This window comes from Trichechus manatus, unplaced genomic scaffold (assembly GCF_000243295.1).
Source record: "Trichechus manatus latirostris isolate Lorelei unplaced genomic scaffold, TriManLat1.0 scaffold00086, whole genome shotgun sequence".
Lineage (NCBI taxonomy): Eukaryota > Metazoa > Chordata > Mammalia > Sirenia > Trichechidae > Trichechus > Trichechus manatus.
Window position 1 is genome coordinate 6,420,690 of NW_004444022.1, and position 13,913 is coordinate 6,434,602.

At 41.7% G+C, this 13,913-nt stretch overlaps 1 non-coding gene across 1 annotated transcript; it reads left to right on the top strand.

Annotated features, from left to right (window-relative positions):
• The first annotated feature begins 5,645 nt into the window (after positions 1-5,645).
• On the top strand, positions 5,646-5,715 carry TRNAE-UUC (transfer RNA glutamic acid (anticodon UUC)). The gene has a single exon. It is a non-coding gene; the product is annotated as a tRNA-Glu (tRNA).
• The last annotated feature ends 8,198 nt before the right edge of the window (positions 5,716-13,913 follow it).

Sequence of the window (13,913 nt, forward strand, 5' to 3'; positions counted from 1 at the left end):
ACGTTTTGATATTGTCTGCTGTCTTTGGGGCATTAAGTGGTTATTTTCCTCGTTTACTGATTGTAGATATATTTGTTTTGTCCTGCTCTTTTTGTTTTTTTTTTGGTTATGTCTGAGCAGGCGGGCTGTGCATTCTTTGTTGTTTGCTCATCTGTGGGCATGATACTTTTCACCTCATTGTCCAATGGGCAGGGTCAGTTGATCAGCTATGGTGCAGCAGGGTGGATCCAGCTGAAGAGGAGTTTCTGAGATGGGTTGTTTGTGGCACGCACTAGGGCTGACAGGGAGGGCCGAGAATCAGTGCAGGGCAGGTTCCAGTAGGCCATGCCTGTGCTGCTCGGGGATCTGATGTTCAGCGCACAGTGCAGGTAGGCAAGAAGGAGGGAGGGGATTGTGATGTGTGGAGCTAAGATGGGTACGAGAAAGAGGGGAGAGAGGAGAGAGAAACAGGAGCCAAAAACAAACAAAGAAACAAGAGTGCTAAGGGAGCTTGCCATTGGAGTGGAGAAATGAGAGACCAAGAAATGGAGAAAAAATAAAAGTGAAAAAAGGAAAAAGGGTAAAATAAAATAAATAAATATTAGAGGAAAAAAAGAAAGAAAGAAAGGAAAAGCCCCCAGGGATCCCACCAGTGCAGCTGCAAAGACTGTGGAAGTGGCACCCAGGCCATGAAGTACAGCCTGGCTAGAAGGGATAGAGGTGTCACACAGCACCATATATTCAGGAGACAGGGAGAGATGCTAAGTAGCAAGAGACAAGAAACTGAGAAATGGAGAAAGACAAAAAGGGAAAAAGAGAAAAGAAAAACAAACAAAGAAAAAATAAATTCCCCCAGGGATTCCACTGCACAGCTGCGTAGACTGAGGAAGTAGCTCCCAAGTCTTGCAGTACAGCCCGGCTAGAAGGGGCTCCCAAGCCAAGAAAAGAAAAAGAAAACAAATCAAAATGGAACAAATGAAAAGAGACAAACAAAAAGCCCCGGGGATCCCACCAGTGTGGCAGTGTGGGCCAGGAAGCAGTTCCACAGTTGAGCGGCGTTTCACAGCCTTTCAGAAAGAAGCAAAGACGGTACATGGAGACAGGTATTTGAAAGAAAGGAGGGGGAGGTCGTGGGAGGTATGGAAGAAACCAAAAGAAGTGGAAAAAATCAACATCAGCAACAAACAAATGGCACTCAGGGAGCCGGCCAGTGTGGGTGGGTAGAATCCCAGTGGCACAGGGCTGAAGCTTGTACCTCCTGGCCATGAGACTGTGGCCACAGGAAACAGAGGAGGCTGAGTCAGTGTGAAGAAGGGTGGGGTGTGGGAAAGCATATATTGCTGGTTACTGGTTGTTCTGTCTCCTGCTGGGAGCTCTGTGAAGCTGCTTTCCCATACTTCCTGTTTTCCAATCTCTGACAGCAGTCCAAGATAGTGAATCCATGCTACATTAGCTGATAGGGGACCTCTGCATGAATCTGTCCTCCCTCTCTTGTCTGTCAGTTTCTTACTGCATTCAGTACTTGGCTGAGTTCTTTATCCTTTCATTTGATGCTTAAGGTTTCAGGATTGATGTTTGTCTCTGACTTAGTTTTTTGGGTCTTTGCTGTGGAGGGATGGCATGGTGCTTCTGTCTATAGTGCCATGTTGGCTGGAAGCCCCTAACTCACATTCTTATTTTTCACAATATCTTTTATTTTTAATGCATCATGTAACAGAGGCTGCAGGGAGGGGATGAGGCAAGGCCCTCATAAAAATTAGATCCTTACCTCACACTTCATAGGAAAGGAAACTAAGGCAAATTAAAGAGTTAAAAAGGAAATATTTTCTTTAACTCAGTATTTCTACTTCCTCGAATCTGCCCTGAGGAAATAATCAGACATATAAAAAAGAATTTGTTGTTATTATTGTTAGGTGCCGTTGAGTTGGTTCTGACTCATAGTGACCCCATGAGCAACAGAACGAAACACTGCCTGGTCCTGCACCATCCTCACAATCATTATGCTTGAGTCCATTGTTGCAGCCACTGTGTCAATCCATCTTGTTGAGGGTCTTCCTCTTTTTTGCTGACCCTCTACTTCACCAAGCATGAGTTCTTCTCCAGGGGCTGATCTCTCCTGACAACATGTCCAAAATATGTAAGACATAGTCTCACCACCCTTGCTTCTAAGGACCATTCTGGTTGTACTTCTTCCAAGACAGACCTGTTCGTTCTTTTGGCATTCCATGGTGTATTCAATACTCTTTGCCAACACCACAATTCAAAGGCGTCACTTCTTCTTTGGCTTCCTTATTCATTTTCCAGTTTTCACATGCATATGAGGCGATTGAAAACACCATGGCTTGGGTCAGGTGCACCTTAGTCTTCAAGGTGACATCTTTGCTTTTCAACACTTTAAAGAGGTCTTTTGCAGCAGGTTTGCCCAATGCAATGTGTCTTTTGATTTCTTGACTGCTGCTTCCATGGGTGTTGATTGTGTATCCAAGTAAAATGAAATCCTTGACAACTTCAATCTTTTCTCTGTTTATCATGATGTTGCTTATTGGTCCAGTTGTGAGGAGTTTTGTTTTCTTTATGTTGAGGTGTAATCCATACTGAAGACTGTGGTCTTTGATCTTCATCAGTAAGCACTTCAAGTCCTCTTCAATTTCAGCAAGGAAGGTTGTGTCATCTGCATAACACAGGTCGTTAATGAGTCTTCCTCCAATCTTGATGCCCTGTTTTCCTTCATATAGGCCAGCTTCTCGGATTATTTACTCAGCATACACTTTGAATAGGTATGGTGAAAGAATGCAACCCTGAAACACACCTTTCCTGACTTTAAACCACGCAGTATCCCCTTGTTCTGTCCAAACAACAGCCTCTTGATCTATGTACAGTTCCTCATGAGCACAATTAAGTGTTCTGGAATTCCCATTCTTCACAATGTTATCCATAATTTGTTATGATCCACACAGTCAAATGCCTTAGCATAGTCAATAAAACACAGGTAAACATCTTTCTGCTTTCAGCCAGGATCCATCTGACATCAGCAATGATATACCTAGTTTCATGTTCTCTTCTGAATCCAGCCTGAATTTCTGGCAGTTCCCTGTCAATATACTGCTACAGCCACTTTTGAATGATCTTCAGCAAAATTTTACTTGTGTGTGATATTAATGATATTGTTTGATAATTTCCACATTCAATTGGATCACTTTTCTTGGGAATAGGCATAAATATGAATCTCGTCCAGTTGGTTGGCCAGTATCTTAGTCATCTAGTGCTGCTATAACAGAAATACCACAAGTGGATGGCTTTAACGAAGACAAGTTTATTCTCTCACAGTCCAATAGGCTACAAGTCCAAATTCAGGGCATCAGCTCCAGGAGAAGGCTTTCTCACTCTGTCGGCTCTGGAGGAGGGTCCTTGTGATGCATCAGTCTTCCCTTGGTCTGGGAGCATCTCAGTGCAGGAACCTCAGGTCCAAAGGACGTGCTCTGCTCCCAGTGCTGTGTTCTTGGTGGTACGAGGTCCCCATGTGTCTCTGCTTGCTTCTCTCTTTTATATCTCAAAAGAGATCGGCTTAAGACACTATCTAATCTTGTAGACCTCATCAGTATAACTGCCACTAATCCATTTTATTACATCATAGTGATAGCGTTTACAACACATAAAGAAATCACAGCAGATTACAAAATGGTGCACAATCATACAATATTGGGAATCATGACCCAGCCAAGCTGACAGATATTTTGGGGGAACACAATTCAATTCATGACAGCCAGGTAGCTGTCTTCCAAATTTCTTGGCATAGATGAATGAGCACTTCCAGAACTGCATCAGTTTGTTAAAACACCTCAATTGATATTCTATCAATTCCTGGAGCCTTGTTTTTCACCAATGCCTTCAGTGCAGCTTGGACTTCTTCCTTCAGTACCATTGGCTCCTGATCATATGCTACCTCTTGAAATGGCTGAACATCAACCAGTTCTTTTTGGTATAATGACTCTGTGTATTCCTTCCATCTTCTTTTGATGTTTCCTGCCTGTTTAATATTTTCCCTGTAGAATGGAGGGTCCAGAGGCTGGCGTGGAAGGGAGACCAGAAAGGGACCCTCTGGGCTGGCTCCCTCAAAAGTGGAAGGTCTGCAGTTCTTGGCTCCCTGGACTCCAGGTCAAAACCACCAACCAATACCAATTTGGGTTACCCTGGAGCCCCAGAGTACTGAAGTACAGGAAGCTTCCTGCCTGTTTAATATTTTCCCCATAGAATCCTTCACTATTGCAACTGAGGCTTGAATTTTTTCTTCAGTTCTTTCAGCTTGAGAAATGCCATGTGTGTTCTTCCCTTTTGGTTTTCCAACTCCAGCTCTTTGCACATGTCATTATAATACTGTACTTTGTCTTCTCGAGCCTCCCTTTGAAATCTTCTGTTCAGTTCTTCTACGTCATCATTTCTTCCTTTTGCTTTAACTACTTGATGTTCAAGAGCAAGTTTCAGAGTCTCTTCTGACATCCCTTTTGGTCTTTTCTTTCTTTCCTGTCTTTTTAATGACCTAAAGAATAATGTATAAAGAATAATGTGTAAAAACATTTATTTCAGTGTTATATATAATAACAAACAAACAGACTAACAGACAAACGACCTAAATTTCCAAGAGTGGGGAAACAGTAACATATGGCAAACCATTTTATAGCCCTTATGGCAAACCATTTTATAGCCCTTAAAATAAACTTCTAAAATTATCTAATAACATGGGAAAATGTTTTTAATGTAATATTTAATGAAAAAAATGGGAAAAAGTTCTATCTTATAGTATATTCTTAGTTATGTTTAAAAAAATGAAAATATACAGGGATAACTATATCAAGCAGTTAGTAGTTGTTTTCTTTGGGTCATGAGATTTTTGGTGAAACTCATTTTTAAATAGTCTATTATAGTCTATTTTTAAATTAGAAAACAGAAACATTATTGGAATATAATGCAAATATTAAAATTAAGGTGTTTGAAGCAATGATGTGCCAATGAGGATATTCATACTGTTACATGAAAAAACAAAACATAAAATTTTATGCTCTATGTGACCACGATTTTGTGTAATCTATTCATAGATGTATGCCTAGCCAAAGACAAGAAGGAAATACCCCAAAGTGTCAACTATAGCTTGAATGGTTGGATTATGCCTTTAATAAGATTTCTTCAGATTTCCTCCAATGAGCCTGAGATACTTTAGCTACCGTGACAAACAATGCAATCCATTTTAAAACTTGCTTCTATTCTACCTTGCTTAAAAATGATTTGAGGCAGCTCACCGAGAGACAGATTGTACTGAAGGATAAAACATAAGTAGACCAGGGAACCAGGAGAGGGGGAAGATGAAGGCAGAGGAAAGCACTGAAGAAGGAAAAGGAAGGTTACTCTGTAAAAGGAACACCAGAAGTTTCTGGGTAGTCACTACAGGGGTCCATCAATTTAGCTGATCTTGCTGGCCACAAAAGCAAAGAGGGGATGTAATCCTTTACTAGATCCACAGTGTCCCCAAGACCAAAGTAAACCAGGTAGCTCAGAAGTGGTATAGGTGTTCCTGGTACTGAGGCCTAAGACAAGTCTCCGGTTTATAAGAGGACATTATGTGATGAGCTTAACAATGTCACTAAAATAACAAAAGCTGACATTTGTTAGATGCATTGGTGGTTCAGTGGTAGAATTCTTGCCTTTCATGCAGGAGACCGGGTTTGATTCCTGGCCAATGCACCTCATGCACTGCCACCACCCATCTGTCAGTGGAGACTTGCATGATGCTATGATGCTGAACAAATTTCAACGGAGCTTCCACACTAAGATGGACAAGGAAGAAAGGCCTAATGATCTACTTCAGAAAATCAGCCAATGAAGCCCTATGGATCACAATGGACAACCCAAAACCAATCATGGGAATGGTGTACAACCAGGCAGCACTTCATTCCATTGTGCATGGGGTCACGAGGAGTCAGGGCCAACTCAATGGCCGCTAACAACAACAACGTTTATTAAGTATTTATCATATGTCGAGCACTGTTCTAAGCATTTTGTTGTTGTTGTTGTTGTTAGGTTCCACTGAGTTGGTTCCCACTCATAGCAACCCCATGTACAATAGAACAAAACACTGTCCAGTCCTGTGCCATCCTCACAATTGTTGTTATGCTTCAGTCCATTGTTGCAGCCACTGTGTCAGTTCATCTCGTTGAGGGTCCTCCTCTCTTTCACCGACCCTCTACCAAGCATGATGTCCTTCTCCAGGGACTGGCCCCTCCTGATAACATGTCCAAAGTAAGTGAGATGGTGAAGTCTCACTGTCCTCGCTTCTAAGAAGCATTCTGGCTATACTTCTTCCAAGACAGATTTGTTTGTTCTTCTGGCAGTCCATGTTATATTCAATATTCTTCGCCAACACCATAATCCAAAGGCATCAATTCTTCTTCAGTTTTGTTTATTCATTGTCCAGCTTTCACATGCGTATGAGGCAACTGAAAATACCATGGCTTGGGTCAGGTGCACCTTAGTCCTTGAAGTGATGTCTTTGCTTTTTAACATTTTAAAGAGGTCTTTTGCAGCAGATTTGCCCAATGGAATAAGTCTAAGCATTTTACAGATATTAATTCATTTACATCTCAGGGCAACCTTATCAAGCCCATTTTGTAGATGAGAAAACAAAGCCTAGAAGGTTGAATAACTTGAACAAGCTCACATAGCTGTTAAGGGATAAAATATTTGAACCCAAAGAGTCTGGCTCTAGAACTTGGAGTCTTAACTAGTACTTTATATTGGCGAGTTTCTTAGGCCTATAGCTTATAAAGTCTTTGATAAAAACTGATAGCATAACGTCTAAACATATTTTCTTAAAAGTAATTCTATAAGGACTCAAAGTGAGCCAGCATATACAGTTAGTTTATATAAATATCTAATCCACAACCAATACAGTACAGCAACTTGAACAGGGCTTTGGTAATAAGAAGAGATGATGCTGGGATTGGGTAAGGTGGGACGTGGAGTCACGTAATTTATTTGATTCTAGCTGGCCTTTAAAATAAAACATGAAGGGCCAGTGAATAAGTAGGGTTATAAAGAGAGATAAGATTTGGTTTAAATAGTAGTCAGGAAAGATAACAAGAACACCACTGAAGATGAACTATAAAGCAGAAATCCAAGCTGACAATTTCTAAGAGTCAAGTTCAAAAAGTTATGTAAAGGTCGACATATGCATAGATAAGCTGAGAGCAAACAAGCAACTTGCAGTCCCTTTTAAACTTTCTATTTTGCTTTGTTTTCCACAAGTGAGAGAGGGATGGATCCTGATGGATCTTTCCAAGGTGATTGACTCCGCTTTGACCTTAAGAACTAGGGAAGAACTCAGGGACAGGTCATGATGCTTCCCATGTTAAGATCTGGCACGCAGCAGTTGTCTTCTGACCATAATCTATAATTCTTGCCATTCCTCCCTTACCTGGTGACTCATGTATTTCTCTGCTTAAACCTTTCATTCAATCACCTTATTTTATTTCATTTTTTTCCTTGAAGGATCCACCTGTTGCCATCCAGGAGCTTACATTCCAGATGTCATTTAGGGTTGTCAGATAAAATGCAGGACACTCCTATAAGTTGAATTTCAGGTAAACAATAAATACTTTTTTTAGTTAAGTATGTCCTAGGATGCCCTTTGTTTTAATTTGCTATATCTGGCAACCCTACACTTCATATTCCATGAACTGATTATTCTGGCTTTGACTTGGTTACAATACTGTAACAGTCCCCACCAGGGCTAGTGCTGTTGCAGCTCTGCTGCCCTCTGCTGGCCACAGTTGGTCACTGGCGCTGAAGGGAGAGGTCTGATAGTTTGGGCCTAAAGAATATGGTAGAGGGTCAGTGAAAAAGAGGAAGACCCTCAATGAGATGGATTGACACAGTGTCTGCAATAATGGGCTCAAACATTGCAACGATTGTGAGGATGACTCAGGTCTGGGCAGTGTTTCTTTCTGTTGTACATAACCAAACAAAAACCAAACCCATTGCCATCAAGACAATTCTGACTCATAGAGACCCTATAGGACAGAGGAGAACTGCCCCATAGGGTTTCCAAGTCTAAAAATTTATCACTGACAAGCTATGTAATGTTGAAGTCACTTAGCTTTTGGGGGCTTGTGTTTTCTTATCAAAATAGAACATATACAACAGAAGAAGAAAGCAGCTATTTGCAAAGTACAGCAGAGTTCATCTTGGGGAGGTAATTGCTTTTGGGAACCTCCTGGTTATGCCAAGCAAGGACCCAGAGTGAAGTGAGGATGAGAAAAATTAAACAGAGGTAAATAGAGCTGTTGTGAATAAAGTGTAAAAGGGTATTGTCCTTGGAGGATTTCACTGGATAATAACTGATTTGGGAAAGGGGCTGGGGACAGAAGGTTGAGGCCTCAAAGAATGGAGAAGAAAGGAGCCAGGTGAAGAGATTTACTGTAAATAAGAGCACTTCTAGCAACATGGCATCTGGTCAGGCCAAGGAGGCTGGCCGATATGACCAGTGGGATTAAGGGAAAGTCTGATATCTTACAAAGGAAAGATGTCACTTTGATGACGAAGGTATGTCTGACCCAAGCCATCGTTGAGAACTCTTGTTTAGGAAACTTTTGGAAATGAAAGAAAAGGCTCTGGATTACACTGGGTATATGGGATTGAGAAAAAGGAAGTAAAATGTTGTATATAATAAGGAAACATAAACACTAGCTGCTTTCTTTTTGTAGCCCGAGAAACTTGTGATTTGGAATTCTAATGGCAAGAAGAGACTAGATGGGAGAAGCGAGTCAGTGGGGTAAGAATGAGCACAGGCAAGAGGCTAAAGAGAGAGATGATTCAATGACTACTACTCCTCTTTCCCTTTTTCCTCCTTCTTTTGTTCTCCTCTCTCTCTGTCTTAGTTTCTTAGTGCTGCTGAATCCGAAAAACCACACGTGAGTGGCTTCAAAGAACAGAAAGCTGTTTTCTCACCGTTGAGAAGGCTGGAAGTCCAAACTCAGGGCACCGGCTCTAGGGAAAGGCTCTGTCTGTCCCTTCTGGGAGAAAATCTTTGTCTTGGTTTCTCTAGCGTTCTTCTCAGTTCCTTCGCTCTCTCCAAGTGGCATCTATCTTTCCCCCATTTGTGCTTATATCTATATGTGTCTCATCTGTTCTTTTTATACCTCAAAAATGGCTAGGCTTAAGATACCCTCTACTGATATAACCTCATTAACATAACAACAAAAAATCATTCTCAAATGGGATTATATCCACAGGTATAAGGGTTAGAAGCTCTACTTTTAAAGAATGGACAGGGGTTTGAAGATAAGTTTTTCTCTAAGGAGGGCTCCCAGTCAAAGGATCCCTGCTCACCTCTCCCACTACAAGCCTCTCTGAGGAGGAAGGGTAGTATGCATTTATGCTCCCCTTTTCAGAGCAAAGGAACCGTCATGGCACAGTGGGTAAGCGCTCAGCTGCTAAGCGAAAGGTCAGTGGTTTCAATCCACCAGCTTCTCTGCAGGAGAAAGATGTGACACTGTGTTCCGTAAAGATTTACAGCCTTGGAAACCCTATGGGGCAGTTCTACTCTGTCCTATAGGGTCACTATGAGTCAGAATCAACTTGACAGCAGTGGGTTTCCAGAGCAACCCACAGGAGACACAGCTTAAAAAATTTATTCATCCTATGGAACATTCATACATGCATTTATTTATTCAACAGATATTGAATGCTTATTTTGTGCCAGGCACTCTGCCAGGCTATGGTGAGCAAAGACACACACGTGGTCCCTGCTCTCCTAGAACTTTCGGCTGAGTCTGGGAGACAGTAACTAATCAAATAATTACCAGCAAAACAGTGCAAAATTGCAATAGTGGTAACTGCTACAAAAAAGAGGTATTTAGAGTGAAAAGGGTACTTAAAACAGAGGCATGGCCAAATCTGAGAGGTCAAGGAATGTTTTCTCTGAGGAAAGGGTTCAGCCAAAACCTGGAGTTGCACTGCTGTTAATGCCCAGAAGAAGAGGAAGAATTCACACTCCATTGTGGGGCAGGAAGAGAGTTCCAGGCAGAGGAACAGAAATGGCTTCCCACCGCGTGAAAAGATACGTGCGTTACGGATTCAGAGCAGAGCTGGTGAGAGGCCCACACGCGGACAAGATTGCTCCAAGAATTCTTTACAGAACTGGGGGAGGGATGGGCAGGAACTAAGAGGGAGAAGCAAGGTGTTGTCCCATTCAGTAAATGTTGGAGGTTTTCCAAAGTCATGAGGCACTCTCTAAAGCCAAACCCCCTCTGCAATATGCTCGCATACACTGTTTCCTTAATGTAGATATAGTTTCCCTAAAATATTATGAAGAAATGACACATATCCCTGTACAGTTATTAGAGAGGGAGGCTTCTGTTATGGGGTGGAGATATTTCCCTGGGCTTTCCCAAACCTTGTTGCTGTTGTTAGGTGCCATTGAGTCGATTTCCACTCATAGCAACCCCATGTGACAGACTAAAACTGCCCCATAAGTTTTCTGGGCTGTAATCTTTACAGGGGCAGATTGCCTGGTCTTCCTCCCACAGAGCTGCTAGGAGGGTTTGAATCACCAAACTTTCTGTTAGTAGCCAAGTGCTTAAAGGTTGGGCCACCAGGGCTCCTTATGGGGAATTATTCCTTGGAACCTGTTATGGATTGAATTGTATTCCCCCAAAACGTGTTGGAATCTCAGCCTCCGATCTGTGGCGGTAATCCCGTTTGGGAATAGGGTTTCTCTGTTTTGTTAATAGGCCATATCGGTGTATGGTGTGTCCTAAACCTAGTCACCTCTGGTTATATCAAAAGAAACGTAGACACAGAGACTAGAAGGCACCAACAGGGGAAGATAGATGTCACATGAAGACTGTTAAGGAACCAAGGGTGTGAGGCTACTAGAAGCTGAAATTAGGAGCCCTGATGGTGCAGTGGTTAAAGTGCTCACTGCCAACCAAAAGGTCAGCAGAACCCACCAGCCACTCCGTGGGAGAAAGATGTTGCGGTCTGCTCCTGTAAAGATGTCAGCCTAGAAACGCTATAGGGCAGTTCTACCCTGTTCTATAGGGTTGCTGTGAGTGGGAATCACCTCCATGGCACACAGCAACAACAGAAGCTGAAATAGAGAAAGAAGGACCTCTTCCTCGAGCCATACTCTGAATTCGGACTTCTAACTTTCTGAACTGTGAGGAAGTGAACTTCTGTTCTTTAAAGCCACCCACCTGTGGCCTCTCTGTTACAGCAGCACTAGGAAACTAAGACGGAGCCCATTCGATCAGGCAACTGTGCTTTAACTAGTCCCCCGCTTGTGGACCCCAGCACTTGTTGCGTGTTCTGTTGATGCACTTACCTCATAGCACTGAGTCATCGTTGATGCCTCTGTGAAGGCTGATAGTGAGTGTAATCTCAGTGTTTTACTATTAGCTGGGCCTTTACAGTTTCAGTGTAGCTAAGAAAAACGTTTTTCTTTAAAAGCAGAATCTTGGCAGAATGGTTGTTTTGGAGGCCAGTGAAGAATATTGTATTAGTGCAAATAACCAAAATATTAAAGCATTATGTCTGTGCTAAGTGTATTATTGCTGAATTTAAGTGGCTATTAATTGCTGGTAAAATCATCTTTTTGCCCTTCTGCTACTCTTATTAACATCTCTGTGGTTTTAGGCAATTCAAGATGACTGGTAGGAGTATGCCATTAATTTTGTGGCTGAGGTTAAATGAGAGTAAGTGTGGTAAAGAAAGAACAGTTTAAAAGAACAGGTGTTTGCAATAAAGTATAAAGCAAAAAAAACAAACCTGTTGTCGTTGAGTCAATTCCAACTCAAAGTGACCCTATAGGACAGATAGAACCGCGCCATAGGATTTCCAAGGAGCGGCTGGTGGATTTGAACTGCTGGTTAGCAGCCGAGCTCTTAACTGCTGCGCCACCAGGGCTCCAGTAATGTATAAACATACTTGAAATGAGCTCATTAAATAATTACCCTTATCTAAGGATATTAACTTAAAACTAAAAACCTATCATATGGATTTAGTGATCTGAATTCTTAATATGCGAAATTAAATGCCATGTTCAATTTCAGTTTTTACACAAGCGTGAATATTGACATTATCCATAAAACCAGAAAAAGCTGGCAATCATACAGTGGTTCGAGGTTTGTACAACATGACAGAATTTCAGTTTCCATTAAATAAACAACACATGACTTCAAAAATTAAACACAAAGCTGAATTTTTCACAGCGAATTGATTTAGTAAGTACTTGTGCTATTGTTTCTTAAATGTAGAGAAAGTGACCTCTAGTGGAATTCTGATGAAGTGTTTCTTCAATGTTTTGCATTTATCTATTCAATCCATATGTAGATGCTAAAAGATCTGCAGTGTGCCAGGCATTGTACTAGGCACTAGGGACAAAGACATGATTGAAAACTGAAATTCAATACGAGTACGAGGCAAACATCCATAGGAAAGATTGATCAGGACTGTGGGACGGATAGAGGGGAACTAGCTAATTTGGCAAGGGGCTGGGGCAGAGATGGTCAGGGGAGGCTCCACAAAGGAGGGCAGAAGAAGCGGAGAAAGGTGATCCAGGCAGAGAGGGCTTGACCAACATGGTGCTTTCCAGAAATTGCCAGTGGTCTCACTTGGTGAGACATGGGCACTTGTGGGAGAGTGAATACAATTAGACAAGTAGGCAAGGACCAGTCATGACATGCTACAGGGGTTGGCCTTTATCCTATTGGATAATGTTTCTCAAACAGCGTTCCTTGGGTATTGTTAAAACAAAAGATCATATTAAGCCAATAGTAGAAATTTATTGAAGTTTGTTCAATATACTACTTGCAAATCGGGGTAACATTTTGACTAGAGAGTCAAGAACGTTCCAAAGAGGAAAGAACCTGAATACACTCTTAGACCAAATCTTATGAGCATTGCCATGGAAAATGGGCTGGAGCAGAATTGATAGACAATTTGTGATTAGAAGAATTTCATACAGCATTGTCTTGAAGAACTATTAAAATAATTACTTATTTACCCTAAAACATAGCTCTAGTCTAACCTTTAGAATCTCTGCTTCCTGAAACTGAGTTCTTCAAAAGAGCAGAATGTCCAAGGCAAACCAGTCTCCACTAGGCTGCTTACTAGGCTACTGTTTGACTTGAAGGTGAGTTTAGAAAAACAGTTTTTTCAAGGCTCAAGTTTCAAAACGACATCTAAGGGCAAAATGGCCTGGGTGGGTCACCCCAACTCCCAGGACCCAGAAATCTGTATTCTAGGAGAATTAAAACGGTTTCTCGGTATTAACAGAGTTGTTAGCAAAGATTGCACAAAGATATATTCAGAATGCTAATATCAACCAGTCCTTACCTAGGTATAGAAAACTTTTAAAAATGGGCTTCTTTAATAGTTTTAAAACTTCAGAAAGACCATCTCAGGAAGAGTAGAAGTCCATTCAAGTCAGGGAGCAAAGACAGAACTGGGAAGTGGGTTAGGCATGCGAGGAACTAGAGAAAAAGCAACAGTGCAAAACGTTGTGACTATGAGCAGAAAGGCGCCAGTGGGCCAAAAAAGGTTCTACACGTGATACTACCAGCTGATGTGATGCAGTAGGTACGGATGAGATCTTACAAATATCCAGCAGGAGCTGATAACAGTTACTTTTAGAATAGCATCCCTGCCACCATTTACTTTCTCTGCAGCATTTTAATCCTCACAACAAGCCTATAAGATGTATATTATTAGTTCCATTGTACAGATGGGGAAACTGAGACTTACAGAGATTAACTGATTTTTCCCAAGTCCATTCACCTAGTAAAGGGTGTGGCTGATCAATGCTCTGAATCCACCAATAGGCCTGGAACTTAGCATTTGGGAGTAAATCAAACCAAATCAAACCAAACCAAACCTAACTCGTT